General features: G+C 45.2%; 20 non-coding genes across 20 annotated transcripts; all 20 read left to right on the forward strand.

Annotated features, from left to right (window-relative positions):
• Positions 1–882: 882 nt before the first annotated feature.
• On the forward strand, positions 883–1,073 carry LOC141213310 (U2 spliceosomal RNA). The gene has a single exon (XR_012282814.1). It is a non-coding gene; the product is annotated as a U2 spliceosomal RNA (small nuclear RNA).
• A 1,124-nt stretch (positions 1,074–2,197) lies between these two features.
• On the forward strand, positions 2,198–2,388 carry LOC141213472 (U2 spliceosomal RNA). The gene has a single exon (XR_012282973.1). It is a non-coding gene; the product is annotated as a U2 spliceosomal RNA (small nuclear RNA).
• Positions 2,389–3,505: 1,117 nt separating this feature from the next.
• LOC141213311 (U2 spliceosomal RNA) lies at positions 3,506–3,696 on the forward strand. The gene has a single exon (XR_012282815.1). It is a non-coding gene; the product is annotated as a U2 spliceosomal RNA (small nuclear RNA).
• Positions 3,697–4,817: 1,121 nt separating this feature from the next.
• Positions 4,818–5,008, forward strand: LOC141213312 (U2 spliceosomal RNA). Its single transcript, XR_012282816.1, has one exon. It is a non-coding gene; the product is annotated as a U2 spliceosomal RNA (small nuclear RNA).
• Positions 5,009–6,135: 1,127 nt separating this feature from the next.
• On the forward strand, positions 6,136–6,326 carry LOC141213460 (U2 spliceosomal RNA). The gene has a single exon (XR_012282961.1). It is a non-coding gene; the product is annotated as a U2 spliceosomal RNA (small nuclear RNA).
• A 1,121-nt stretch (positions 6,327–7,447) lies between these two features.
• Positions 7,448–7,638, forward strand: LOC141213313 (U2 spliceosomal RNA). Its single transcript, XR_012282817.1, has one exon. It is a non-coding gene; the product is annotated as a U2 spliceosomal RNA (small nuclear RNA).
• Positions 7,639–8,760: 1,122 nt separating this feature from the next.
• On the forward strand, positions 8,761–8,951 carry LOC141213314 (U2 spliceosomal RNA). The gene has a single exon (XR_012282818.1). It is a non-coding gene; the product is annotated as a U2 spliceosomal RNA (small nuclear RNA).
• A 1,121-nt stretch (positions 8,952–10,072) lies between these two features.
• Positions 10,073–10,263, forward strand: LOC141213315 (U2 spliceosomal RNA). Its single transcript, XR_012282819.1, has one exon. It is a non-coding gene; the product is annotated as a U2 spliceosomal RNA (small nuclear RNA).
• A 1,122-nt stretch (positions 10,264–11,385) lies between these two features.
• LOC141213316 (U2 spliceosomal RNA) lies at positions 11,386–11,576 on the forward strand. Its single transcript, XR_012282820.1, has one exon. It is a non-coding gene; the product is annotated as a U2 spliceosomal RNA (small nuclear RNA).
• A 1,119-nt stretch (positions 11,577–12,695) lies between these two features.
• Positions 12,696–12,886, forward strand: LOC141213317 (U2 spliceosomal RNA). Its single transcript, XR_012282821.1, has one exon. It is a non-coding gene; the product is annotated as a U2 spliceosomal RNA (small nuclear RNA).
• Positions 12,887–14,009: 1,123 nt separating this feature from the next.
• LOC141213319 (U2 spliceosomal RNA) lies at positions 14,010–14,200 on the forward strand. Its single transcript, XR_012282823.1, has one exon. It is a non-coding gene; the product is annotated as a U2 spliceosomal RNA (small nuclear RNA).
• A 1,121-nt stretch (positions 14,201–15,321) lies between these two features.
• On the forward strand, positions 15,322–15,512 carry LOC141213450 (U2 spliceosomal RNA). The gene has a single exon (XR_012282952.1). It is a non-coding gene; the product is annotated as a U2 spliceosomal RNA (small nuclear RNA).
• A 1,121-nt stretch (positions 15,513–16,633) lies between these two features.
• On the forward strand, positions 16,634–16,824 carry LOC141213320 (U2 spliceosomal RNA). The gene has a single exon (XR_012282824.1). It is a non-coding gene; the product is annotated as a U2 spliceosomal RNA (small nuclear RNA).
• A 1,120-nt stretch (positions 16,825–17,944) lies between these two features.
• Positions 17,945–18,135, forward strand: LOC141213321 (U2 spliceosomal RNA). Its single transcript, XR_012282825.1, has one exon. It is a non-coding gene; the product is annotated as a U2 spliceosomal RNA (small nuclear RNA).
• A 1,119-nt stretch (positions 18,136–19,254) lies between these two features.
• LOC141213445 (U2 spliceosomal RNA) lies at positions 19,255–19,445 on the forward strand. Its single transcript, XR_012282947.1, has one exon. It is a non-coding gene; the product is annotated as a U2 spliceosomal RNA (small nuclear RNA).
• Positions 19,446–20,565: 1,120 nt separating this feature from the next.
• LOC141213322 (U2 spliceosomal RNA) lies at positions 20,566–20,756 on the forward strand. Its single transcript, XR_012282826.1, has one exon. It is a non-coding gene; the product is annotated as a U2 spliceosomal RNA (small nuclear RNA).
• A 1,121-nt stretch (positions 20,757–21,877) lies between these two features.
• Positions 21,878–22,068, forward strand: LOC141213323 (U2 spliceosomal RNA). Its single transcript, XR_012282827.1, has one exon. It is a non-coding gene; the product is annotated as a U2 spliceosomal RNA (small nuclear RNA).
• A 1,121-nt stretch (positions 22,069–23,189) lies between these two features.
• Positions 23,190–23,380, forward strand: LOC141213324 (U2 spliceosomal RNA). The gene has a single exon (XR_012282828.1). It is a non-coding gene; the product is annotated as a U2 spliceosomal RNA (small nuclear RNA).
• A 1,126-nt stretch (positions 23,381–24,506) lies between these two features.
• On the forward strand, positions 24,507–24,697 carry LOC141213579 (U2 spliceosomal RNA). Its single transcript, XR_012283053.1, has one exon. It is a non-coding gene; the product is annotated as a U2 spliceosomal RNA (small nuclear RNA).
• Positions 24,698–25,816: 1,119 nt separating this feature from the next.
• Positions 25,817–26,007, forward strand: LOC141213325 (U2 spliceosomal RNA). The gene has a single exon (XR_012282829.1). It is a non-coding gene; the product is annotated as a U2 spliceosomal RNA (small nuclear RNA).
• Positions 26,008–27,049: the final 1,042 nt, after the last annotated feature.

The following is a 27,049-nucleotide window of genomic DNA, read 5'->3' on the forward strand; positions in this document are numbered from 1 at the left end:
ATACTTCCTTTTGGATAAACAGACATATTAGGCAAGCATTTTGGAGCTTTCACCTAAATAACTACAGGTGGTGAGATAAGCTGCACAATATAATTGACCTTTCAGTATATTGTTGCACACACACCATCTATTTAGCAAATGCCCTTGTTATCAACAGCAGCCTTTTAAACTCACCTGAGCTAACAGGTATGTGAGCTGGTTACTCTGCTGCGCTTAAAATTTCTTTTTTGGTTTGCTACAATGCCTTTTCTGAAACGTTGTCTCCCTCTGCTGGAACACTGACTTCTTTCATTTAATGCCTGCAGACTATAAAAGAGAAACCAACCCAAAAAGTTTGGTTGATTAGTCTGTGGCATTCTTTTAAACTGTTGCTTATGGCGGTCTCTGTGAGCTTCTCAGTGACATTCAGCCATCCAGGTATCCCGCCTGCAGTAGACGGAATGTGGCAATGGAACGCTGGCTGCGCGTGTCATAATAGGCTCTGAGCCTTTATATACCTGCGCACAGCAGCAGCCACCTTCAGTCTGCTGCTGGACAGCCAGCAGCAGCAGCAGCAGGAGAGGTAATTAATCAGCAACCCTCCTGCTAAGGGTAGACAGCTGCTCGTTCCACCCCCCCCCCCGCCTTAATTGGTTCTCCTCCGTTCCAACGGTGTTGAGGCGGGTGGGAACAGCCGGGGGTTGAGGGTACTGTGCTAAAAGAGGTGGAGTTATGCAGATCTAAAACGCGTGGATTGCAGCAGCAGCAAGCCGAAAAGTGCAGGCATGTGAGGGATCTAGAGGTTGACAGCATGTCTTCTTAACGGGAGTCCAGGTGGCCATCTCCACAAATGGACTTTTCAGAATCCTTGGGTGGCACCGTAGTCGGAAACCAATTCTGGTTATCGCTTCTCGGCCTTTTGGCTAAGATCAAGTGTAGTATCTGTTCTTATCAGTTTAATATCTGATACGTCCCCTATCTGGGGACCATATATTAAATGGATTTTTAGAACAGGGAGATGGAAAAAGAGCTTGCTCTGTCCACTCCACGCATTGACCTGGTATTGCAGTATCTCCAGGACCGGTGCACCCCTTCTTTAATGCAGTTTCTAAAATCAGAAAGAATTGAATTCAATGCTTTTTGTTCATTTTGCTTGTTTGTCGGATTTTGGGATGGACTCTTTGGCTTTGCTTTTCTTCTCCTCATTGGATTTTTCATGTTAAAAGTTGCAGAAGCCAGATGACAAGCTCATTTTGGTTCAACTTCAGCAACTGTGCATTGCATTGCCATGTAATGTAATGTAATGCAATGCTATCTATCTAGCTCTCCCTCTATACTTCCTTTTGGATAAACAGACATATTAGGCAAGCATTTTGGAGCTTTCACCTAAATAACTACAGGTGGTGAGATAAGCTGCACAATATAATTGACCTTTCAGTATATTGTTGCACACACACCATCTATTTAGCAAATGCCCTTGTTATCAACAGCAGCCTTTTAAACTCACCTGAGCTAACAGGTATGTGAGCTGGTTACTCTGCTGCGCTTAAAATTTCTTTTTTGGTTTGCTACAATGCCTTTTCTGAAACGTTGTCTCCCTCTGCTGGAACACTGACTTCTTTCATTTAATGCCTGCAGACTATAAAAGAGAAACCAACCCAAAAAGTTTGGTTGATTAGTCTGTGGCATTCTTTTAAACTGTTGCTTATGGCGGTCTCTGTGAGCTTCTCAGTGACATTCAGCCATCCAGGTATCCCGCCTGCAGTAGACGGAATGTGGCAATGGAACGCTGGCTGCGCGTGTCATAATAGGCTCTGAGCCTTTATATACCTGCGCACAGCAACAGCCACCTTCAGTCTGCTGCTGGACAGCCAGCAGCAGCAGCAGCAGGAGAGGTAATTAATCAGCAACCCTCCTGCTAAGGGTAGACAGCTGCTCGTTCCACCCCCCCCCCCCCCGCCTTAATTGGTTCTCCTCCCTTCCAACGGTGTTGAGGCGGGTGGGAACAGCCGGGGGTTGAGGGTACTGTGCTAAAAGAGGTGGAGTTATGCAGATCTAAAACGCGTGGATTGCAGCAGCAGCAAGCCGAAAAGTGCAGGCATGTGAGGGATCTAGAGGTTGACAGCATGTCTTCTTAACGGGAGTCCAGGTGGCCATCTCCACAAATGGACTTTTCAGAATCCTTGGGTGGCACCGTAGTCGGAAACCAATTCTGGTTATCGCTTCTCGGCCTTTTGGCTAAGATCAAGTGTAGTATCTGTTCTTATCAGTTTAATATCTGATACGTCCCCTATCTGGGGATCATATATTAAATGGATTTTTAGAACAGGGAGATGGAAAAAGAGCTTGCTCTGTCCACTCCACGCATTGACCTGGTATTGCAGTATCTCCAGGACCGGTGCACCGCTTCTTTAATGCAGTTTCTAAAATCAGAAAGAATTGAATTCAATGCTTTTTGTTCATTTTGCTTGTTTGTCGGATTTTGGGATGGACTCTTTGGCTTTGCTTTTCTTCTCCTCATTGGATTTTTCATGTTAAAAGTTGCAGAAGCCAGATGACAAGCTCATTTTGGTTCAACTTCAGCAACTGTGCATTGCATTGCCATGTAATGTAATGTAATGCAATGCTATCTATCTAGCTCTCCCTCTATACTTCCTTTTGGATAAACAGACATATTAGGCAAGCATTTTGGAGCTTTCACCTAAATAACTACAGGTGGTGAGATAAGCTGCACAATATAATTGACCTTTCAGTATATTGTTGCACACACACCATCTATTTAGCAAATGCCCTTGTTATCAACAGCAGCCTTTTAAACTCACCTGAGCTAACAGGTATGTGAGCTGGTTACTCTGCTGCGCTTAAAATTTCTTTTTTGGTTTGCTACAATGCCTTTTCTGAAACGTTGTCTCCCTCTGCTGGAACACTGACTTCTTTCATTTAATGCCTGCAGACTATAAAAGAGAAACCAACCCAAAAAGTTTGGTTGATTAGTCTGTGGCATTCTTTTAAACTGTTGCTTATGGCGGTCTCTGTGAGCTTCTCAGTGACATTCAGCCATCCAGGTATCCCGCCTGCAGTAGACGGAATGTGGCAATGGAACGCTGGCTGCGCGTGTCATAATAGGCTCTGAGCCTTTATATACCTGCGCACAGCAGCAGCCACCTTCAGTCTGCTGCTGGACAGCCAGCAGCAGCAGCAGCAGGAGAGGTAATTAATCAGCAACCCTCCTGCTAAGGGTAGACAGCTGCTCGTTCCACCCCCCCCCCGCCTTAATTGGTTCTCCCTTCCAACGGTGTTGAGGCGGGTGGGAACAGCCGGGGGTTGAGGGTACTGTGCTAAAAGAGGTGGAGTTATGCAGATCTAAAATGCGTGGATTGCAGCAGCAGCAAGCCGAAAAGTGCAGGCATGTGAGGGATCTAGAGGTTGACAGCATGTCTTCTTAACGGGAGTCCAGGTGGCCATCTCCACAAATGGACTTTTCAGAATCCTTGGGTGGCACCGTAGTCGGAAACCAATTCTGGTTATCGCTTCTCGGCCTTTTGGCTAAGATCAAGTGTAGTATCTGTTCTTATCAGTTTAATATCTGATACGTCCCCTATCTGGGGACCATATATTAAATGGATTTTTAGAACAGGGAGATGGAAAAAGAGCTTGCTCTGTCCACTCCACGCATTGACCTGGTATTGCAGTATCTCCAGGACCGGTGCACCCCTTCTTTAATGCAGTTTCTAAAATCAGAAAGAATTGAATTCAATGCTTTTTGTTCATTTTGCTTGTTTGTCGGATTTTGGGATGGACTCTTTGGCTTTGCTTTTCTTCTCCTCATTGGATTTTTCATGTTAAAAGTTGCAGAAGCCAGATGACAAGCTCATTTTGGTTCAACTTCAGCAACTGTGCATTGCATTGCCATGTAATGTAATGTAATGCAATGCTATCTATCTAGCTCTCCCTCTATACTTCCTTTTGGATAAACAGACATATTAGGCAAGCATTTTGGAGCTTTCACCTAAATAACTACAGGTGGTGAGATAAGCTGCACAATATAATTGACCTTTCAGTATATTGTTGCACACACACCATCTATTTAGCAAATGCCCTTGTTATCAACAGCAGCCTTTTAAACTCACCTGAGCTAACAGGTATGTGAGCTGGTTACTCTGCTGCGCTTAAAATTTCTTTTTTGGTTTGCTACAATGCCTTTTCTGAAACGTTGTCTCCCTCTGCTGGAACACTGACTTCTTTCATTTAATGCCTGCAGACTATAAAAGAGAAACCAACCCAAAAAGTTTGGTTGATTAGTCTGTGGCATTCTTTTAAACTGTTGCTTATGGCGGTCTCTGTGAGCTTCTCAGTGACATTCAGCCATCCAGGTATCCCGCCTGCAGTAGACGGAATGTGGCAATGGAACGCTGGCTGCGCGTGTCATAATAGGCTCTGAGCCTTTATATACCTGCGCACAGCAGCAGCCACCTTCAGTCTGCTGCTGGACAGCCAGCAGCAGCAGCAGCAGGAGAGGTAATTAATCAGCAACCCTCCTGCTAAGGGTAGACAGCTGCTCGTTCCACCCCCCCCCCCGCCTTAATTGGTTCTCCTCCGTTCCAACGGTGTTGAGGCGGGTGGGAACAGCCGGGGGTTGAGGGTACTGTGCTAAAAGAGGTGGAGTTATGCAGATCTAAAACGCGTGGATTGCAGCAGCAGCAAGCCGAAAAGTGCAGGCATGTGAGGGATCTAGAGGTTGACAGCATGTCTTCTTAACGGGAGTCCAGGTGGCCATCTCCACAAATGGACTTTTCAGAATCCTTGGGTGGCACCGTAGTCGGAAACCAATTCTGGTTATCGCTTCTCGGCCTTTTGGCTAAGATCAAGTGTAGTATCTGTTCTTATCAGTTTAATATCTGATACGTCCCCTATCTGGGGACCATATATTAAATGGATTTTTAGAACAGGGAGATGGAAAAAGAGCTTGCTCTGTCCACTCCACGCATTGACCTGGTATTGCAGTATCTCCAGGACCGGTGCACCCCTTCTTTAATGCAGTTTCTAAAATCAGAAAGAATTGAATTCAATGCTTTTTGTTCATTTTGCTTGTTTGTCGGATTTTGGGATGGACTCTTTGGCTTTGCTTTTCTTCTCCTCATTGGATTTTTCATGTTAAAAGTTGCAGAAGCCAGATGACAAGCTCATTTTGGTTCAACTTCAGCAACTGTGCATTGCATTGCCATGTAATGTAATGTAATGTAATGCAATGCTATCTATCTAGCTCTCCCTCTATACTTCCTTTTGGATAAACAGACATATTAGGCAAGCATTTTGGAGCTTTCACCTAAATAACTACAGGTGGTGAGATAAGCTGCACAATATAATTGACCTTTCAGTATATTGTTGCACACACACCATCTATTTAGCAAATGCCCTTGTTATCAACAGCAGCCTTTTAAACTCACCTGAGCTAACAGGTATGTGAGCTGGTTACTCTGCTGCGCTTAAAATTTCTTTTTTGGTTTGCTACAATGCCTTTTCTGAAACGTTGTCTCCCTCTGCTGGAACACTGACTTCTTTCATTTAATGCCTGCAGACTATAAAAGAGAAACCAACCCAAAAAGTTTGGTTGATTAGTCTGTGGCATTCTTTTAAACTGTTGCTTATGGCGGTCTCTGTGAGCTTCTCAGTGACATTCAGCCATCCAGGTATCCCGCCTGCAGTGGACGGAATGTGGCAATGGAACGCTGGCTGCGCGTGTCATAATAGGCTCTGAGCCTTTATATACCTGCGCACAGCAGCAGCCACCTTCAGTCTGCTGCTGGACAGCCAGCAGCAGCAGCAGCAGGAGAGGTAATTAATCAGCAACCCTCCTGCTAAGGGTAGACAGCTGCTCGTTCCACCCCCCCCCCCCGCCTTAATTGGTTCTCCTCCCTTCCAACGGTGTTGAGGCGGGTGGGAACAGCCGGGGGTTGAGGGTACTGTGCTAAAAGAGGTGGAGTTATGCAGATCTAAAACGCGTGGATTGCAGCAGCAGCAAGCCGAAAAGTGCAGGCATGTGAGGGATCTAGAGGTTGACAGCATGTCTTCTTAACGGGAGTCCAGGTGGCCATCTCCACAAATGGACTTTTCAGAATCCTTGGGTGGCACCGTAGTCGGAAACCAATTCTGGTTATCGCTTCTCGGCCTTTTGGCTAAGATCAAGTGTAGTATCTGTTCTTATCAGTTTAATATCTGATACGTCCCCTATCTGGGGATCATATATTAAATGGATTTTTAGAACAGGGAGATGGAAAAAGAGCTTGCTCTGTCCACTCCACGCATTGACCTGGTATTGCAGTATCTCCAGGACCGGTGCACCCCTTCTTTAATGCAGTTTCTAAAATCAGAAAGAATTGAATTCAATGCTTTTTGTTCATTTTGCTTGTTTGTCGGATTTTGGGATGGACTCTTTGGCTTTGCTTTTCTTCTCCTCATTGGATTTTTCATGTTAAAAGTTGCAGAAGCCAGATGACAAGCTCATTTTGGTTCAACTTCAGCAACTGTGCATTGCATTGCCATGTAATGTAATGTAATGCAATGCTATCTATCTAGCTCTCCCTCTATACTTCCTTTTGGATAAACAGACATATTAGGCAAGCATTTTGGAGCTTTCACCTAAATAACTACAGGTGGTGAGATAAGCTGCACAATATAATTGACCTTTCAGTATATTGTTGCACACACACCATCTATTTAGCAAATGCCCTTGTTATCAACAGCAGCCTTTTAAACTCACCTGAGCTAACAGGTATGTGAGCTGGTTACTCTGCTGCGCTTAAAATTTCTTTTTTGGTTTGCTACAATGCCTTTTCTGAAACGTTGTCTCCCTCTGCTGGAACACTGACTTCTTTCATTTAATGCCTGCAGACTATAAAAGAGAAACCAACCCAAAAAGTTTGGTTGATTAGTCTGTGGCATTCTTTTAAACTGTTGCTTATGGCGGTCTCTGTGAGCTTCTCAGTGACATTCAGCCATCCAGGTATCCCGCCTGCAGTAGACGGAATGTGGCAATGGAACGCTGGCTGCGCGTGTCATAATAGGCTCTGAGCCTTTATATACCTGCGCACAGCAGCAGCCACCTTCAGTCTGCTGCTGGACAGCCAGCAGCAGCAGCAGCAGGAGAGGTAATTAATCAGCAACCCTCCTGCTAAGGGTAGACAGCTGCTCGTTCCACCCCCCCCCCCGCCTTAATTGGTTCTCCTCCCTTCCAACGGTGTTGAGGCGGGTGGGAACAGCCGGGGGTTGAGGGTACTGTGCTAAAAGAGGTGGAGTTATGCAGATCTAAAACGCGTGGATTGCAGCAGCAGCAAGCCGAAAAGTGCAGGCATGTGAGGGATCTAGAGGTTGACAGCATGTCTTCTTAACGGGAGTCCAGGTGGCCATCTCCACAAATGGACTTTTCAGAATCCTTGGGTGGCACCGTAGTCGGAAACCAATTCTGGTTATCGCTTCTCGGCCTTTTGGCTAAGATCAAGTGTAGTATCTGTTCTTATCAGTTTAATATCTGATACGTCCCCTATCTGGGGACCATATATTAAATGGATTTTTAGAACAGGGAGATGGAAAAAGAGCTTGCTCTGTCCACTCCACGCATTGACCTGGTATTGCAGTATCTCCAGGACCGGTGCACCCCTTCTTTAATGCAGTTTCTAAAATCAGAAAGAATTGAATTCAATGCTTTTTGTTCATTTTGCTTGTTTGTCGGATTTTGGGATGGACTCTTTGGCTTTGCTTTTCTTCTCCTCATTGGATTTTTCATGTTAAAAGTTGCAGAAGCCAGATGACAAGCTCATTTTGGTTCAACTTCAGCAACTGTGCATTGCATTGCCATGTAATGTAATGTAATGCAATGCTATCTATCTAGCTCTCCCTCTATACTTCCTTTTGGATAAACAGACATATTAGGCAAGCATTTTGGAGCTTTCACCTAAATAACTACAGGTGGTGAGATAAGCTGCACAATATAATTGACCTTTCAGTATATTGTTGCACACACACCATCTATTTAGCAAATGCCCTTGTTATCAACAGCAGCCTTTTAAACTCACCTGAGCTAACAGGTATGTGAGCTGGTTACTCTGCTGCGCTTAAAATTTCTTTTTTGGTTTGCTACAATGCCTTTTCTGAAACGTTGTCTCCCTCTGCTGGAACACTGACTTCTTTCATTTAATGCCTGCAGACTATAAAAGAGAAACCAACCCAAAAAGTTTGGTTGATTAGTCTGTGGCATTCTTTTAAACTGTTGCTTATGGCGGTCTCTGTGAGCTTCTCAGTGACATTCAGCCATCCAGGTATCCCGCCTGCAGTAGACGGAATGTGGCAATGGAACGCTGGCTGCGCGTGTCATAATAGGCTCTGAGCCTTTATATACCTGCGCACAGCAGCAGCCACCTTCAGTCTGCTGCTGGACAGCCAGCAGCAGCAGCAGCAGGAGAGGTAATTAATCAGCAACCCTCCTGCTAAGGGTAGACAGCTGCTCATTCCACCCCCCCCCCCCGCCTTAATTGGTTCTCCTCCCTTCCAACGGTGTTGAGGCGGGTGGGAACAGCCGGGGGTTGAGGGTACTGTGCTAAAAGAGGTGGAGTTATGCAGATCTAAAACGCGTGGATTGCAGCAGCAGCAAGCCGAAAAGTGCAGGCATGTGAGGGATCTAGAGGTTGACAGCATGTCTTCTTAACGGGAGTCCAGGTGGCCATCTCCACAAATGGACTTTTCAGAATCCTTGGGTGGCACCGTAGTCGGAAACCAATTCTGGTTATCGCTTCTCGGCCTTTTGGCTAAGATCAAGTGTAGTATCTGTTCTTATCAGTTTAATATCTGATACGTCCCCTATCTGGGGACCATATATTAAATGGATTTTTAGAACAGGGAGATGGAAAAAGAGCTTGCTCTGTCCACTCCACGCATTGACCTGGTATTGCAGTATCTCCAGGACCGGTGCACCCCTTCTTTAATGCAGTTTCTAAAATCAGAAAGAATTGAATTCAATGCTTTTTGTTCATTTTGCTTGTTTGTCGGATTTTGGGATGGACTCTTTGGCTTTGCTTTTCTTCTCCTCATTGGATTTTTCATGTTAAAAGTTGCAGAAGCCAGATGACAAGCTCATTTTGGTTCAACTTCAGCAACTGTGCATTGCATTGCCATGTAATGTAATGTAATGCAATGCTATCTATCTAGCTCTCCCTCTATACTTCCTTTTGGATAAACAGACATATTAGGCAAGCATTTTGGAGCTTTCACCTAAATAACTACAGGTGGTGAGATAAGCTGCACAATATAATTGACCTTTCAGTATATTGTTGCACACACACCATCTATTTAGCAAATGCCCTTGTTATCAACAGCAGCCTTTTAAACTCACCTGAGCTAACAGGTATGTGAGCTGGTTACTCTGCTGCGCTTAAAATTTCTTTTTTGGTTTGCTACAATGCCTTTTCTGAAACGTTGTCTCCCTCTGCTGGAACACTGACTTCTTTCATTTAATGCCTGCAGACTATAAAAGAGAAACCAACCCAAAAAGTTTGGTTGATTAGTCTGTGGCATTCTTTTAAACTGTTGCTTATGGCGGTCTCTGTGAGCTTCTCAGTGACATTCAGCCATCCAGGTATCCCGCCTGCAGTAGACGGAATGTGGCAATGGAACGCTGGCTGCGCGTGTCATAATAGGCTCTGAGCCTTTATATACCTGCGCACAGCAGCAGCCACCTTCAGTCTGCTGCTGGACAGCCAGCAGCAGCAGCAGCAGGAGAGGTAATTAATCAGCAACCCTCCTGCTAAGGGTAGACAGCTGCTCGTTCCACCCCCCCCCCCGCCTTAATTGGTTCTCCTCCCTTCCAACGGTGTTGAGGCGGGTGGGAACAGCCGGGGGTTGAGGGTACTGTGCTAAAAGAGGTGGAGTTATGCAGATCTAAAACGCGTGGATTGCAGCAGCAGCAAGCCGAAAAGTGCAGGCATGTGAGGGATCTAGAGGTTGACAGCATGTCTTCTTAACGGGAGTCCAGGTGGCCATCTCCACAAATGGACTTTTCAGAATCCTTGGGTGGCACCGTAGTCGGAAACCAATTCTGGTTATCGCTTCTCGGCCTTTTGGCTAAGATCAAGTGTAGTATCTGTTCTTATCAGTTTAATATCTGATACGTCCCCTATCTGGGGACCATATATTAAATGGATTTTTAGAACAGGGAGATGGAAAAAGAGCTTGCTCTGTCCACTCCACGCATTGACCTGGTATTGCAGTATCTCCAGGACCGGTGCACCCCTTCTTTAATGCAGTTTCTAAAATCAGAAAGAATTGAATTCAATGCTTTTTGTTCATTTTGCTTGTTTGTCGGATTTTGGGATGGACTCTTTGGCTTTGCTTTTCTTCTCCTCATTGGATTTTTCATGTTAAAAGTTGCAGAAGCCAGATGACAAGCTCATTTTGGTTCAACTTCAGCAACTGTGCATTGCATTGCCATGTAATGTAATGTAATGCAATGCTATCTATCTAGCTCTCCCTCTATACTTCCTTTTGGATAAACAGACATATTAGGCAAGCATTTTGGAGCTTTCACCTAAATAACTACAGGTGGTGAGATAAGCTGCACAATATAATTGACCTTTCAGTATATTGTTGCACACACACCATCTATTTAGCAAATGCCCTTGTTATCAACAGCAGCCTTTTAAACTCACCTGAGCTAACAGGTATGTGAGCTGGTTACTCTGCTGCGCTTAAAATTTCTTTTTTGGTTTGCTACAATGCCTTTTCTGAACCGTTGTCTCCCTCTGCTGGAACACTGACTTCTTTCATTTAATGCCTGCAGACTATAAAAGAGAAACCAACCCAAAAAGTTTGGTTGATTAGTCTGTGGCATTCTTTTAAACTGTTGCTTATGGCGGTCTCTGTGAGCTTCTCAGTGACATTCAGCCATCCAGGTATCCCGCCTGCAGTAGACGGAATGTGGCAATGGAACGCTGGCTGCGCGTGTCATAATAGGCTCTGAGCCTTTATATACCTGCGCACAGCAGCAGCCACCTTCAGTCTGCTGCTGGACAGCCAGCAGCAGCAGCAGCAGGAGAGGTAATTAATCAGCAACCCTCCTGCTAAGGGTAGACAGCTGCTCGTTCCACCCCCCCCCCCCGCCTTAATTGGTTCTCCTCCCTTCCAACGGTGTTGAGGCGGGTGGGAACAGCCGGGGGTTGAGGGTACTGTGCTAAAAGAGGTGGAGTTATGCAGATCTAAAACGCGTGGATTGCAGCAGCAGCAAGCCGAAAAGTGCAGGCATGTGAGGGATCTAGAGGTTGACAGCATGTCTTCTTAACGGGAGTCCAGGTGGCCATCTCCACAAATGGACTTTTCAGAATCCTTGGGTGGCACCGTAGTCGGAAACCAATTCTGGTTATCGCTTCTCGGCCTTTTGGCTAAGATCAAGTGTAGTATCTGTTCTTATCAGTTTAATATCTGATACGTCCCCTATCTGGGGACCATATATTAAATGGATTTTTAGAACAGGGAGATGGAAAAAGAGCTTGCTCTGTCCACTCCACGCATTGACCTGGTATTGCAGTATCTCCAGGACCGGTGCACCCCTTCTTTAATGCAGTTTCTAAAATCAGAAAGAATTGAATTCAATGCTTTTTGTTCATTTTGCTTGTTTGTCGGATTTTGGGATGGACTCTTTGGCTTTGCTTTTCTTCTCCTCATTGGATTTTTCATGTTAAAAGTTGCAGAAGCCAGATGACAAGCTCATTTTGGTTCAACTTCAGCAACTGTGCATTGCATTGCCATGTAATGTAATGTAATGCAATGCTATCTATCTAGCTCTCCCTCTATACTTCCTTTTGGATAAACAGACATATTAGGCAAGCATTTTGGAGCTTTCACCTAAATAACTACAGGTGGTGAGATAAGCTGCACAATATAATTGACCTTTCAGTATATTGTTGCACACACACCATCTATTTAGCAAATGCCCTTGTTATCAACAGCAGCCTTTTAAACTCACCTGAGCTAACAGGTATGTGAGCTGGTTACTCTGCTGCGCTTAAAATTTCTTTTTTGGTTTGCTACAATGCCTTTTCTGAAACGTTGTCTCCCTCTGCTGGAACACTGACTTCTTTCATTTAATGCCTGCAGACTATAAAAGAGAAACCAACCCAAAAAGTTTGGTTGATTAGTCTGTGGCATTCTTTTAAACTGTTGCTTATGGCGGTCTCTGTGAGCTTCTCAGTGACATTCAGCCATCCAGGTATCCCGCCTGCAGTAGACGGAATGTGGCAATGGAACGCTGGCTGCGCGTGTCATAATAGGCTCTGAGCCTTTATATACCTGCGCACAGCAGCAGCCACCTTCAGTCTGCTGCTGGACAGCCAGCAGCAGCAGCAGCAGGAGAGGTAATTAATCAGCAACCCTCCTGCTAAGGGTAGACAGCTGCTCGTTCCACCCCCCCCCGCCTTAATTGGTTCTCCTCCCTTCCAACGGTGTTGAGGCGGGTGGGAACAGCCGGGGGTTGAGGGTACTGTGCTAAAAGAGGTGGAGTTATGCAGATCTAAAACGCGTGGATTGCAGCAGCAGCAAGCCGAAAAGTGCAGGCATGTGAGGGATCTAGAGGTTGACAGCATGTCTTCTTAACGGGAGTCCAGGTGGCCATCTCCACAAATGGACTTTTCAGAATCCTTGGGTGGCACCGTAGTCGGAAACCAATTCTGGTTATCGCTTCTCGGCCTTTTGGCTAAGATCAAGTGTAGTATCTGTTCTTATCAGTTTAATATCTGATACGTCCCCTATCTGGGGACCATATATTAAATGGATTTTTAGAACAGGGAGATGGAAAAAGAGCTTGCTCTGTCCACTCCACGCATTGACCTGGTATTGCAGTATCTCCAGGACCGGTGCACCCCTTCTTTAATGCAGTTTCTAAAATCAGAAAGAATTGAATTCAATGCTTTTTGTTCATTTTGCTTGTTTGTCGGATTTTGGGATGGACTCTTTGGCTTTGCTTTTCTTCTCCTCATTGGATTTTTCATGTTAAAAGTTGCAGAAGCCAGATGACAAGCTCATTTTGGTTCAACTTCAGCAACTGTGCATTGCATTGCCATGTAATGTAATGTAATGCAATGCTATCTATCTAGCTCTCCCTCTATACTTCCTTTTGGATAAACAGACATATTAGGCAAGCATTTTGGAGCTTTCACCTAAATAACTACAGGTGGTGAGATAAGCTGCACAATATAATTGACCTTTCAGTATATTGTTGCACACACACCATCTATTTAGCAAATGCCCTTGTTATCAACAGCAGCCTTTTAAACTCACCTGAGCTAACAGGTATGTGAGCTGGTTACTCTGCTGCGCTTAAAATTTCTTTTTTGGTTTGCTACAATGCCTTTTCTGAAATGTTGTCTCCCTCTGCTGGAACACTGACTTCTTTCATTTAATGCCTGCAGACTATAAAAGAGAAACCAACCCAAAAAGTTTGGTTGATTAGTCTGTGGCATTCTTTTAAACTGTTGCTTATGGCGGTCTCTGTGAGCTTCTCAGTGACATTCAGCCATCCAGGTATCCCGCCTGCAGTAGACGGAATGTGGCAATGGAACGCTGGCTGCGCGTGTCATAATAGGCTCTGAGCCTTTATATACCTGCGCACAGCAGCAGCCACCTTCAGTCTGCTGCTGGACAGCCAGCAGCAGCAGCAGCAGGAGAGGTAATTAATCAGCAACCCTCCTGCTAAGGGTAGGCAGCTGCTCGTTCCACCCCCCCCCCCCCGCCTTAATTGGTTCTCCTCCCTTCCAACGGTGTTGAGGCGGGTGGGAACAGCCGGGGGTTGAGGGTACTGTGCTAAAAGAGGTGGAGTTATGCAGATCTAAAACGCGTGGATTGCAGCAGCAGCAAGCCGAAAAGTGCAGGCATGTGAGGGATCTAGAGGTTGACAGCATGTTTTCTTAACGGGAGTCCAGGTGGCCATCTCCACAAATGGACTTTTCAGAATCCTTGGGTGGCACCGTAGTCGGAAACCAATTCTGGTTATCGCTTCTCGGCCTTTTGGCTAAGATCAAGTGTAGTATCTGTTCTTATCAGTTTAATATCTGATACGTCCCCTATCTGGGGACCATATATTAAATGGATTTTTAGAACAGGGAGATGGAAAAAGAGCTTGCTCTGTCCACTCCACGCATTGACCTGGTATTGCAGTATCTCCAGGACCGGTGCACCCCTTCTTTAATGCAGTTTCTAAAATCAGAAAGAATTGAATTCAATGCTTTTTGTTCATTTTGCTTGTTTGTCGGATTTTGGGATGGACTCTTTGGCTTTGCTTTTCTTCTCCTCATTGGATTTTTCATGTTAAAAGTTGCAGAAGCCAGATGACAAGCTCATTTTGGTTCAACTTCAGCAACTGTGCATTGCATTGCCATGTAATGTAATGTAATGCAATGCTATCTATCTAGCTCTCCCTCTATACTTCCTTTTGGATAAACAGACATATTAGGCAAGCATTTTGGAGCTTTCACCTAAATAACTACAGGTGGTGAGATAAGCTGCACAATATAATTGACCTTTCAGTATATTGTTGCACACACACCATCTATTTAGCAAATGCCCTTGTTATCAACAGCAGCCTTTTAAACTCACCTGAGCTAACAGGTATGTGAGCTGGTTACTCTGCTGCGCTTAAAATTTCTTTTTTGGTTTGCTACAATGCCTTTTCTGAAACGTTGTCTCCCTCTGCTGGAACACTGACTTCTTTCATTTAATGCCTGCAGACTATAAAAGAGAAACCAACCCAAAAAGTTTGGTTGATTAGTCTGTGGCATTCTTTTAAACTGTTGCTTATGGCGGTCTCTGTGAGCTTCTCAGTGACATTCAGCCATCCAGGTATCCCGCCTGCAGTAGACGGAATGTGGCAATGGAACGCTGGCTGCGCGTGTCATAATAGGCTCTGAGCCTTTATATACCTGCGCACAGCAGCAGCCACCTTCAGTCTGCTGCTGGACAGCCAGCAGCAGCAGCAGCAGGAGAGGTAATTAATCAGCAACCCTCCTGCTAAGGGTAGACAGCTGCTCGTTCCACCCCCCCCCCCGCCTTAATTGGTTCTCCTCCCTTCCAACGGTGTTGAGGCGGGTGGGAACAGCCGGGGGTTGAGGGTACTGTGCTAAAAGAGGTGGAGTTATGCAGATCTAAAACGCGTGGATTGCAGCAGCAGCAAGCCGAAAAGTGCAGGCATGTGAGGGATCTAGAGGTTGACAGCATGTCTTCTTAACGGGAGTCCAGGTGGCCATCTCCACAAATGGACTTTTCAGAATCCTTGGGTGGCACCGTAGTCGGAAACCAATTCTGGTTATCGCTTCTCGGCCTTTTGGCTAAGATCAAGTGTAGTATCTGTTCTTATCAGTTTAATATCTGATACGTCCCCTATCTGGGGACCATATATTAAATGGATTTTTAGAACAGGGAGATGGAAAAAGAGCTTGCTCTGTCCACTCCACGCATTGACCTGGTATTGCAGTATCTCCAGGACTGGTGCACCCCTTCTTTAATGCAGTTTCTAAAATCAGAAAGAATTGAATTCAATGCTTTTTGTTCATTTTGCTTGTTTGTCGGATTTTGGGATGGACTCTTTGGCTTTGCTTTTCTTCTCCTCATTGGATTTTTCATGTTAAAAGTTGCAGAAGCCAGATGACAAGCTCATTTTGGTTCAACTTCAGCAACTGTGCATTGCATTGCCATGTAATGTAATGTAATGCAATGCTATCTATCTAGCTCTCCCTCTATACTTCCTTTTGGATAAACAGACATATTAGGCAAGCATTTTGGAGCTTTCACCTAAATAACTACAGGTGGTGAGATAAGCTGCACAATATAATTGACCTTTCAGTATATTGTTGCACACACACCATCTATTTAGCAAATGCCCTTGTTATCAACAGCAGCCTTTTAAACTCACCTGAGCTAACAGGTATGTGAGCTGGTTACTCTGCTGCGCTTAAAATTTCTTTTTTGGTTTGCTACAATGCCTTTTCTGAAACGTTGTCTCCCTCTGCTGGAACACTGACTTCTTTCATTTAATGCCTGCAGACTATAAAAGAGAAACCAACCCAAAAAGTTTGGTTGATTAGTCTGTGGCATTCTTTTAAACTGTTGCTTATGGCGGTCTCTGTGAGCTTCTCAGTGACATTCAGCCATCCAGGTATCCCGCCTGCAGTAGACGGAATGTGGCAATGGAACGCTGGCTGCGCGTGTCATAATAGGCTCTGAGCCTTTATATACCTGCGCACAGCAGCAGCCACCTTTAGTCTGCTGCTGGACAGCCAGCAGCAGCAGCAGCAGGAGAGGTAATTAATCAGCAACCCTCCTGCTAAGGGTAGACAGCTGCTCGTTCCACCCCCCCCCCCGCCTTAATTGGTTCTCCTCCCTTCCAACGGTGTTGAGGCGGGTGGGAACAGCCGGGGGTTGAGGGTACTGTGCTAAAAGAGGTGGAGTTATGCAGATCTAAAACGCGTGGATTGCAGCAGCAGCAAGCCGAAAAGTGCAGGCATGTGAGGGATCTAGAGGTTGACAGCATGTCTTCTTAACGGGAGTCCAGGTGGCCATCTCCACAAATGGACTTTTCAGAATCCTTGGGTGGCACCGTAGTCGGTAACCAATTCTGGTTATCGCTTCTCGGCCTTTTGGCTAAGATCAAGTGTAGTATCTGTTCTTATCAGTTTAATATCTGATACGTCCCCTATCTGGGGACCATATATTAAATGGATTTTTAGAACAGGGAGATGGAAAAAGAGCTTGCTCTGTCCACTCCACGCATTGACCTGGTATTGCAGTATCTCCAGGACCGGTGCACCCCTTCTTTAATGCAGTTTCTAAAATCAGAAAGAATTGAATTCAATGCTTTTTGTTCATTTTGCTTGTTTGTCGGATTTTGGGATGGACTCTTTGGCTTTGCTTTTCTTCTCCTCATTGGATTTTTCATGTTAAAAGTTGCAGAAGCCAGATGACAAGCTCATTTTGGTTCAACTTCAGCAACTGTGCATTGCATTGCCATGTAATGTAATGTAATGCAATGCTATCTATCTAGCTCTCCCTCTATACTTCCTTTTGGATAAACAGACATATTAGGCAAGCATTTTGGAGCTTTCACCTAAATAACTACAGGTGGTGAGATAAGCTGCACAATATAATTGACCTTTCAGTATATTGTTGCACACACACCATCTATTTAGCAAATGCCCTTGTTATCAACAGCAGCCTTTTAAACTCACCTGAGCTAACAGGTATGTGAGCTGGTTACTCTGCTGCGCTTAAAATTTCTTTTTTGGTTTGCTACAATGCCTTTTCTGAAACGTTGTCTCCCTCTGCTGGAACACTGACTTCTTTCATTTAATGCCTGCAGACTATAAAAGAGAAACCAACCCAAAAAGTTTGGTTGATTAGTCTGTGGCATTCTTTTAAACTGTTGCTTATGGCGGTCTCTGTGAGCTTCTCAGTGACATTCAACCATCCAGGTATCCCGCCTGCAGTAGACGGAATGTGGCAATGGAACGCTGGCTGCGCGTGTCATAATAGGCTCTGAGCCTTTATATACCTGCGCACAGCAGCAGCCACCTTCAGTCTGCTGCTGGACAGCCAGCAGCAGCAGCAGCAGGAGAGGTAATTAATCAGCAACCCTCCTGCTAAGGGTAGACAGCTGCTCGTTCCACCCCCCCCCCGCCTTAATTGGTTCTCCTCCCTTCCAACGGTGTTGAGGCGGGTGGGAACAGCCGGGGGTTGAGGGTACTGTGCTAAAAGAGGTGGAGTTATGCAGATCTAAAACGCGTGGATTGCAGCAGCAGCAAGCCGAAAAGTGCAGGCATGTGAGGGATCTAGAGGTTGACAGCATGTCTTCTTAACGGGAGTCCAGGTGGCCATCTCCACAAATGGACTTTTCAGAATTCTTGGGTGGCACCGTAGTCGGAAACCAATTCTGGTTATCGCTTCTCGGCCTTTTGGCTAAGATCAAGTGTAGTATCTGTTCTTATCAGTTTAATATCTGATACGTCCCCTATCTGGGGACCATATATTAAATGGATTTTTAGAACAGGGAGATGGAAAAAGAGCTTGCTCTGTCCACTCCACGCATTGACCTGGTATTGCAGTATCTCCAGGACCGGTGCACCCCTTCTTTAATGCAGTTTCTAAAATCAGAAAGAATTGAATTCAATGCTTTTTGTTCATTTTGCTTGTTTGTCGGATTTTGGGATGGACTCTTTGGCTTTGCTTTTCTTCTCCTCATTGGATTTTTCATGTTAAAAGTTGCAGAAGCCAGATGACAAGCTCATTTTGGTTCAACTTCAGCAACTGTGCATTGCATTGCCATGTAATGTAATGTAATGCAATGCTATCTATCTAGCTCTCCCTCTATACTTCCTTTTGGATAAACAGACATATTAGGCAAGCATTTTGGAGCTTTCACCTAAATAACTACAGGTGGTGAGATAAGCTGCACAATATAATTGACCTTTCAGTATATTGTTGCACACACACCATCTATTTAGCAAATGCCCTTGTTATCAACAGCAGCCTTTTAAACTCACCTGAGCTAACAGGTATGTGAGCTGGTTACTCTGCTGCGCTTAAAATTTCTTTTTTGGTTTGCTACAATGCCTTTTCTGAAACGTTGTCTCCCTCTGCTGGAACACTGACTTCTTTCATTTAATGCCTGCAGACTATAAAAGAGAAACCAACCCAAAAAGTTTGGTTGATTAGTCTGTGGCATTCTTTTAAACTGTTGCTTATGGCGGTCTCTGTGAGCTTCTCAGTGACATTCAGCCATCCAGGTATCCCGCCTGCAGTAGACGGAATGTGGCAATGGAACGCTGGCTGCGCGTGTCATAATAGGCTCTGAGCCTTTATATACCTGCGCACAGCAGCAGCCACCTTCAGTCTGCTGCTGGACAGCCAGCAGCAGCAGCAGCAGGAGAGGTAATTAATCAGCAACCCTCCTGCTAAGGGTAGACAGCTGCTCGTTCCACCCCCCCCCCGCCTTAATTGGTTCTCCTCCCTTCCAAAGGTGTTGAGGCGGGTGGGAACAGCCGGGGGTTGAGGGTACTGTGCTAAAAGAGGTGGAGTTATGCAGATCTAAAACGCGTGGATTGCAGCAGCAGCAAGCCGAAAAGTGCAGGCATGTGAGGGATCTAGAGGTTGACAGCATGTCTTCTTAACGGGAGTCCAGGTGGCCATCTCCACAAATGGACTTTTCAGAATCCTTGGTTGCACCGTAGTCGGAAACCAATTCTGGTTATCGCTTCTCGGCCTTTTGGCTAAGATCAAGTGTAGTATCTGTTCTTATCAGTTTAATATCTGATACGTCCCCTATCTGGGGACCATATATTAAATGGATTTTTAGAACAGGGAGATGGAAAAAGAGCTTGCTCTGTCCACTCCATGCATTGACCTGGTATTGCAGTATCTCCAGGACCGGTGCACCCCTTCTTTAATGCAGTTTCTAAAATCAGAAAGAATTGAATTCAATGCTTTTTGTTCATTTTGCTTGTTTGTCGGATTTTGGGATGGACTCTTTGGCTTTGCTTTTCTTCTCCTCATTGGATTTTTCATGTTAAAAGTTGCAGAAGCCAGATGACAAGCTCATTTTGGTTCAACTTCAGCAACTGTGCATTGCATTGCCATGTAATGTAATGTAATGCAATGCTATCTATCTAGCTCTCCCTCTATACTTCCTTTTGGATAAACAGACATATTAGGCAAGCATTTTGGAGCTTTCACCTAAATAACTACAGGTGGTGAGATAAGCTGCACAATATAATTGACCTTTCAGTATATTGTTGCACACACACCATCTATTTAGCAAATGCCCTTGTTATCAACAGCAGCCTTTTAAACTCACCTGAGCTAACAGGTGTGTGAGCTGGTTACTCTGCTGCGCTTAAAATTTCTTTTTTGGTTTGCTACAATGCCTTTTCTGAAACGTTGTCTCCCTCTGCTGGAACACTGACTTCTTTCATTTAATGCCTGCAGACTATAAAAGAGAAACCAACCCAAAAAGTTTGGTTGATTAGTCTGTGGCATTCTTTTAAACTGTTGCTTATGGCGGTCTCTGTGAGCTTCTCAGTGACATTCAGCCATCCAGGTATCCCGCCTGCAGTAGACGGAATGTGGCAATGGAACGCTGGCTGCGCGTGTCATAATAGGCTCTGAGCCTTTATATACCTGCGCACAGCAGCAGCCACCTTCAGTCTGCTGCTGGACAGCCAGCAGCAGCAGCAGCAGGAGAGGTAATTAATCAGCAACCCTCCTGCTAAGGGTAGACAGCTGCTCGTTCCACCCCCCCCCCGCCTTAATTGGTTCTCCTCCCTTCCAACGGTGTTGAGGCGGGTGGGAACAGCCGGGGGTTGAGGGTACTGTGCTAAAAGAGGTGGAGTTATGCAGATCTAAAACGCGTGGATTGCAGCAGCAGCAAGCCGAAAAGTGCAGGCATGTGAGGGATCTAGAGGTTGACAGCATGTCTTCTTAACGGGAGTCCAGGTGGCCATCTCCACAAATGGACTTTTCAGAATCCTTGGGTGGCACCGTAGTCGGAAACCAATTCTTGTTATCGCTTCTCGGCCTTTTGGCTAAGATCAAGTGTAGTATCTGTTCTTATCAGTTTAATATCTGATACGTCCCCTATCTGGGGACCATATATTAAATGGATTTTTAGAACAGGGAGATGGAAAAAGAGCTTGCTCTGTCCACTCCACGCATTGACCTGGTATTGCAGTATCTCCAGGACCGGTGCACCCCTTCTTTAATGCAGTTTCTAAAATCAGAAAGAATTGAATTCAATGCTTTTTGTTCATTTTGCTTGTTTGTCGGATTTTGGGATGGACTCTTTGGCTTTGCTTTTCTTCTCCTCATTGGATTTTTCATGTTAAAAGTTGCAGAAGCCAGATGACAAGCTCATTTTGGTTCAACTTCAGCAACTGTGCATTGCATTGCCATGTAATGTAATGTAATGCAATGCTATCTATCTAGCTCTCCCTCTATACTTCCTTTTGGATAAACAGACATATTAGGCAAGCATTTTGGAGCTTTCACCTAAATAACTACAGGTGGTGAGATAAGCTGCACAATATAATTGACCTTTCAGTATATTGTTGCACACACACCATCTATTTAGCAAATGCCCTTGTTATCAACAGCAGCCTTTTAAACTCACCTGAGCTAACAGGTATGTGAGCTGGTTACTCTGCTGCGCTTAAAATTTCTTTTTTGGTTTGCTACAATGCCTTTTCTGAAACGTTGTCTCCCTCTGCTGGAACACTGACTTCTTTCATTTAATGCCTGCAGACTATAAAAGAGAAACCAACCCAAAAAGTTTGGTTGATTAGTCTGTGGCATTCTTTTAAACTGTTGCTTATGGCGGTCTCTGTGAGCTTCTCAGTGACATTCAGCCATCCAGGTATCCCGCCTGCAGTAGACGGAATGTGGCAATGGAACGCTGGCTGCGCGTGTCATAATAGGCTCTGAGCCTTTATATACCTGCGCACAGCAGCAGCCACCTTCAGTCTGCTGCTGGACAGCCAGCAGCAGCAGCAGCAGGAGAGGTAATTAATCAGCAACCCTCCTGCTAAGGGTAGACAGCTGCTCGTTCCACCCCCCCCCCCGCCTTAATTGGTTCTCCTCCCTTCCAACGGTGTTGAGGCGGGTGGGAACAGCCGGGGGTTGAGGGTACTGTGCTAAAAGAGGTGGAGTTATGCAGATCTAAAACGCGTGGATTGCAGCAGCAGCAAGCCGAAAAGTGCAGGCATGTGAGGGATCTAGAGGTTGACAGCATGTCTTCTTAACGGGAGTCCAGGTGGCCATCTCCACAAATGGACTTTTCAGAATCCTTGGGTGGCACCGTAGTCGGAAACCAATTCTGGTTATCGCTTCTCGGCCTTTTGGCTAAGATCAAGTGTAGTATCTGTTCTTATCAGTTTAATATCTGATACGTCCCCTATCTGGGGACCATATATTAAATGGATTTTTAGAACAGGGAGATGGAAAAAGAGCTTGCTCTGTCCACTCCACGCATTGACCTGGTATTGCAGTATCTCCAGGACCGGTGCACCCCTTCTTTAATGCAGTTTCTAAAATCAGAAAGAATTGAATTCAATGCTTTTTGTTCATTTTGCTTGTTTGTCGGATTTTGGGATGGACTCTTTGGCTTTGCTTTTCTTCTCCTCATTGGATTTTTCATGTTAAAAGTTGCAGAAGCCAGATGACAAGCTCATTTTGGTTCAACTTCAGCAACTGTGCATTGCATTGCCATGTAATGTAATGTAATGCAATGCTATCTATCTAGCTCTCCCTCTATACTTCCTTTTGGATAAACAGACATATTAGGCAAGCATTTTGGAGCTTTCACCTAAATAACTACAGGTGGTGAGATAAGCTGCACAATATAATTGACCTTTCAGTATATTGTTGCACACACACCATCTATTTAGCAAATGCCCTTGTTATCAACAGCAGCCTTTTAAACTCACCTGAGCTAACAGGTATGTGAGCTGGTTACTCTGCTGCGCTTAAAATTTCTTTTTTGGTTTGCTACAATGCCTTTTCTGAAACGTTGTCTCCCTCTGCTGGAACACTGACTTCTTTCATTTAATGCCTGCAGACTATAAAAGAGAAACCAACCCAAAAAGTTTGGTTGATTAGTCTGTGGCATTCTTTTAAACTGTTGCTTATAGCGGTCTCTGTGAGCTTCTCAGAGACATTCAGCCATCCAGGTATCCCGCCTGCAGTAGACGGAATGTGGCAATGGAACGCTGGCTGCGCGTGTCATAATAGGCTCTGAGCCTTTATATACCTGCGCACAGCAGCAGCCACCTTCAGTCTGCTGCTGGACAGCCAGCAGCAGCAGCAGCAGGAGAGGTAATTAATCAGCAACCCTCCTGCTAAGGGTAGACAGCTGCTCGTTCCACCCCCCCCCCCGCCTTAATTGGTTCTCCTCCCTTCCAACGGTGTTGAGGCGGGTGGGAACAGCCGGGGGTTGAGGGTACTGTGCTAAAAGAGGTGGAGTTATGCAGATCTAAAACGCGTGGATTGCAGCAGCAGCAAGCCGAAAAGTGCAGGCATGTGAGGGATCTAGAGGTTGACAGCATGTCTTCTTAACGGGAGTCCAGGTGGCCATCTCCACAAATGGACTTTTCAGAATCCTTGGGTGGCACCGTAGTCGGAAACCAATTCTGGTTATCGCTTCTCGGCCTTTTGGCTAAGATCAAGTGTAGTATCTGTTCTTATCAGTTTAATATCTGATACGTCCCCTATCTGGGGACCATATATTAAATGGATTTTTAGAACAGGGAGATGGAAAAAGAGCTTGCTCTGTCCACTCCACGCATTGACCTGGTATTGCAGTATCTCCAGGACCGGTGCACCCCTTCTTTAATGCAGTTTCTAAAATCAGAAAGAATTGAATTCAATGCTTTTTGTTCATTTTGCTTGTTTGTCGGATTTTGGGATGGACTCTTTGGCTTTGCTTTTCTTCTCCTCATTGGATTTTTCATGTTAAAAGTTGCAGAAGCCAGATGACAAGCTCATTTTGGTTCAACTTCAGCAACTGTGCATTGCATTGCCATGTAATGTAATGTAATGCAATGCTATCTATCTAGCTCTCCCTCTATACTTCCTTTTGGATAAACAGACATATTAGGCAAGCATTTTGGAGCTTTCACCTAAATAACTACAGGTGGTGAGATAAGCTGCACAATATAATTGACCTTTCAGTATATTGTTGCACACACACCATCTATTTAGCAAATGCCCTTGTTATCAACAGCAGCCTTTTAAACTCACCTGAGCTAACAGGTATGTGAGCTGGTTACTCTGCTGCGCTTAAAATTTCTTTTTTGGTTTGCTACAATGCCTTTTCTGAAACGTTGTCTCCCTCTGCTGGAACACTGACTTCTTTCATTTAATGCCTGCAGACTATAAAAGAGAAACCAACCCAAAAAGTTTGGTTGATTAGTCTGTGGCATTCTTTTAAACTGTTGCTTATGGCGGTCTCTGTGAGCTTCTCAGTGACATTCAGCCATCCAGGTATCCCGCCTGCAGTAGACGGAATGTGGCAATGGAACGCTGGCTGCGCGTGTCATAATAGGCTCTGAGCCTTTATATACCTGCGCACAGCAGCAGCCACCTTCAGTCTGCTGCTGGACAGCCAGCAGCAGCAGCAGCAGGAGAGGTAATTAATCAGCAACCCTCCTGCTAAGGGTAGACAGCTGCTCGTTCCACCCCCCCCCCCCCCCCGCCTTAATTGGTTCTCCTCCCTTCCAACGGTGTTGAGGCGGGTGGAAACAGCCGGGGGTTGAGGGTACTGTGCTAAAAGAGGTGGAGTTATGCAGATCTAAAACGCGTGGATTGCAGCAGCAGCAAGCCGAAAAGTGCAGGCATGTGAGGGATCTAGAGGTTGACAGCATGTCTTCTTAACGGGAGTCCAGGTGGCCATCTCCACAAATGGACTTTTCAGAATCCTTGGGTGGCACCGTAGTCGGAAACCAATTCTGGTTATCGCTTCTCGGCCTTTTGGCTAAGATCAAGTGTAGTATCTGTTCTTATCAGTTTAATATCTGATACGTCCCCTATCTGGGGACCATATATTAAATCAATTTTTAGAACAGGGAGATGGAAAAAGAGCTTGCTCTGTCCACTCCACGCATTGACCTGGTATTGCAGTATCTCCAGGACCGGTGCACCCCTTCTTTAATGCAGTTTCTAAAATCAGAAAGAATTGAATTCAATGCTTTTTGTTCATTTTGCTTGTTTGTCGGATTTTGGGATGGACTCTTTGGCTTTGCTTTTCTTCTCCTCATTGGATTTTTCATGTTAAAAGTTGCAGAAGCCAGATGACAAGCTCATTTTGGTTCAACTTCAGCAACTGTGCATTGCATTGGCATGTAATGTAATGTAATGCAATGCTATCTATCTAGCTCTCCCTCTATACTTCCTTTTGGATAAACAGACATATTAGGCAAGCATTTTGGAGCTTTCACCTAAATAACTACAGGTGGTGAGATAAGCTGCACAATATAATTGACCTTTCAGTATATTGTTGCACACACACCATCTATTTAGCAAATGCCCTTGTTATCAACAGCAGCCTTTTAAACTCACCTGAGCTAACAGGTATGTGAGCTGGTTACTCTGCTGCGCTTAAAATTTCTTTTTTGGTTTGCTACAATGCCTTTTCTGAAACGTTGTCTCCCTCTGCTGGAACACTGACTTCTTTCATTTAATGCCTGCAGACTATAAAAGAGAAACCAACCCAAAAAGTTTGGTTGATTAGTCTGTGGCATTCTTTTAAACTGTTGCTTATGGCGGTCTCTGTGAGCTTCTCAGTGACATTCAGCCATCCAGGTATCCCGCCTGCAGTAGACGGAATGTGACAATGGAACGCTGGCTGCGCGTGTCATAATAGGCTCTGAGCCTTTATATACCTGCGCACAGCAGCAGCCACCTTCAGTCTGCTGCTGGACAGCCAGCAGCAGCAGCAGCAGGAGAGGTAATTAATCAGCAACCCTCCTGCTAAGGGTAGACAGCTGCTCGTTCCACCCCCCCCCGCCTTAATTGGTTCTCCTCCCTTCCAACGGTGTTGAGGCGGGTGGGAACAGCCGGGGGTTGAGGGCACTGTGCTAAAAGAGGTGGAGTTATGCAGATCTAAAACGCGTGGATTGCAGCAGCAGCAAGCCGAAAAGTGCAGGCATGTGAGGGATCTACAGGTTGACAGCATGTCTTCTTAACGGGAGTCCAGGTGGCCATCTCCACAAATGGACTTTTCAGAATCCTTGGGTGGCACCGTAGTCGGAAACCAATTCTGGTTATCGCTTCTCGGCCTTTTGGCTAAGATCAAGTGTAGTATCTGTTCTTATCAGTTTAATATCTGATACGTCCCCTATCTGGGGACCATATATTAAATGGATTTTTAGAACAGGGAGATGGAAAAAGAGCTTGCTCTGTCCACTCCACGCATTGACCTGGTATTGCAGTATCTCCAGGACCGGTGCACCCCTTCTTTAATGCAGTTTCTAAAATCAGAAAGAATTGAATTCAATGCTTTTTGTTCATTTTGCTTGTTTGTCGGATTTTGGGATGGACTCTTTGGCTTTGCTTTTCTTCTCCTCATTGGATTTTTCATGTTAAAAGTTGCAGAAGCCAGATGACAAGCTCATTTTGGTTCAACTTCAGCAACTGTGCATTGCATTGCTATCTATCTAGCTCTCCCTCTATACTTCCTTTTGGATAAACAGACATATTAGGCAAGCATTTTGGAGCTTTCACCTAAATAACTACAGGTGGTGAGATAAGCTGCACAATATAATTGACCTTTCAGTATATTGTTGCACACACACCATCTATTTAGCAAATGCCCTTGTTATCAACAGCAGCCTTTTAAACTCACCTGAGCTAACAGGTATGTGAGCTGGTTACTCTGCTGCGCTTAAAATTTCTTTTTTGGTTTGCTACAATGCCTTTTCTGAAACGTTGTCTCCCTCTGCTGGAACACTGACTTCTTTCATTTAATGCCTGCAGACTATAAAAGAGAAACCAACCCAAAAAGTTTGGTTGATTAGTCTGTGGCATTCTTTTAAACTGTTGCTTATGGCGGTCTCTGTGAGCTTCTCAGTGACATTCAGCCATCCAGGTATCCCGCCTGCAGTAGACGGAATGTGGCAATGGAACGCTGGCTGCGCGTGTCATAATAGGCTCTGAGCCTTTATATACCTGCGCACAGCAGCAGCCACCTTCAGTCTGCTGCTGGACAGCCAGCAGCAGCAGCAGCAGGAGAGGTAATTAATCAGCAACCCTCCTGCTAAGGGTAGACAGCTGCTCGTTCCACCCCCCCCCCCGCCTTAATTGGTTCTCCTCCCTTCCAACGGTGTTGAGGCGGGTGGGAACAGCCGGGGGTTGAGGGTACTGTGCTAAAAGAGGTGGAGTTATGCAGATCTAAAACGCGTGGATTGCAGCAGCAGCAAGCCGAAAAGTGCAGGCATGTGAGGGATCTAGAGGTTGACAGCATGTCTTCTTAACGGGAGTCCAGGTGGCCATCTCCACA

Source organism: Phyllobates terribilis, unplaced genomic scaffold (genome assembly GCF_046119375.1).
Source record: "Phyllobates terribilis strain yellow unplaced genomic scaffold, ASM4611937v1 Scaffold_196__1_contigs__length_3587587, whole genome shotgun sequence".
Lineage (NCBI taxonomy): Eukaryota > Metazoa > Chordata > Amphibia > Anura > Dendrobatidae > Phyllobates > Phyllobates terribilis.